This window comes from Frankliniella occidentalis, unplaced genomic scaffold, assembly GCF_000697945.3.
Source record: "Frankliniella occidentalis isolate FOCC.00 unplaced genomic scaffold, Focc_3.1 Scaffold22, whole genome shotgun sequence".
Lineage (NCBI taxonomy): Eukaryota > Metazoa > Arthropoda > Insecta > Thysanoptera > Thripidae > Frankliniella > Frankliniella occidentalis.
The window spans coordinates 13,935-15,720 of NW_026267152.1; positions in this window are offsets into that span (position 1 = coordinate 13,935).

Below are 1,786 nucleotides of genomic sequence, written 5' to 3' on the forward strand. Positions count from 1 at the left end.
ATCGTTCTGTATCTCAGCAGCGTATAGCGAAGTTTAAAATAACGATTGAAAATAAAAGGGCCTTGTTCACGACCCGAAAGTGCTCTGCTCGAGTGTAATACACCCTAAGGTTTAAGTAAAGTGTGTGCTTTACTTTCATAAACTACTACAGTGGCATCTGTATTCTGCATTTCTGGAGAATGCAGCAGACCTATCTATCTCACATAGACACTTGTTTTGTAGTATAGTCATATTCTTATGTAGCAGCAACCCTCTTTATATTTTTATTTTTTACTACTGTTAAGAAAGCACAAGGAAAGAAAAGAAAATCATACGACACTCCGTCTTTTGCAAATAACCTGTCAAATATTGTGACCAGGCAGTATACGATGGTTAAGCGGATATGATCATATTTTGGCTTACAGTTAGGGTAAAAATGACTGTCACTGCAGGTTTTGATTTCAAATTATTATCTAAGGTACTGGCCTCCTCAGTGGAATCAAGGTTGGTTGATCTAAACCCATTTAAGTGCTATTTCAAAACGTCGCAAACCACATCTTTAATACTTCTTTTGTTGCATTTTGAAGATCTCTCTTGGTACTTATACTTAAACAGTCATTGAAGAATTTAAGCTTTTAATTAAAGATGAATGCTGTGGTGTAAGGAAACTAAAACGTTATCAATTGTGACATTTGTTGGGGAGTGGATAAAAAGTACATTATGGACTGACTTACTAGGTTTAGGCATCCTATATAGGTCATGGTGTTTCAAAAAAGTACTATTTCTCAGCCTTATTTTGCTGAAGAAAATTAGATAATCTACATAATAAGGTCATTTTTTATCACTGGGGGCACAGACAAGGTAGGCACAGATTTGATGATGAACCCTTAAATTTCCTTATTATTATTAATTTTTTTTAAATTTTCTTTTTTAAAGCAGGGGGATTTCACAAAAATTAAAAAATGTCCTTCTGTAGTATAAAAATTAAGGTTCTTGTGGAAATAAGTCTTTTTCCTTCCAGATGTTTAAAGGTCAGTTTAGAACTAAATTTAAAACACTTTATAGCTGCACCAAAGTTCAACCATCAGAATGGTGTCTACTCCCCCTACCCTCCCCTTCCCCTTTTGATTCTTTGTTATTCAGCTGATGGTGTACCACACTAGGTTGCAAAATTCGAACGAAATCAGTACAAAAAGAGATGTGCGGACATCAATTCATTTCAAATGCCCCGCGCTTGTGGGGCTTGTGTACGCGGCGACCGCAGCGCACCACTAGCCAGCGCGGCGACTGCTGGAAGTAGACATGGCCCTCAGACCTCGACATACGGCTGGCCGAGAACCCTCTCCTCTACTAGTGCTCGTTTGACATAGGGCAGGTGCAATGCCGGACAAGCGACGATCATCTGGGGATCAAAACAGCGCGAACATTCGAATGAGGCCATGTCGCATTGAGTTGTCCCCGGTTGATATTGAATTATTGTCGACATTCTCCGCTTAGTGTGTGTTTGAAATTCGTTCCTTACTATAATTTCTATTTACTACGTTAATATATTTGACAAAATTTGTGCATGCGTGCGACAAAAGACAATTTTCGTTGTATGTGCCTGATCTCCCCGTTTGAGCTGCCGCCATATTGCCGGCGCACCCGCCGTAGCAAGAGTTCGCGTTGAGGTTAGAGACTTTCATAATATCTAGCCTCAAAGCTGAAGTCGAGTGGCAAGGATATTTCCTCGTTACTCTACTTGAACGTGAATGATAAATTGATAATCAAAATTACAAATTTCAGTACAAATCAGCCGTTTTAAGTA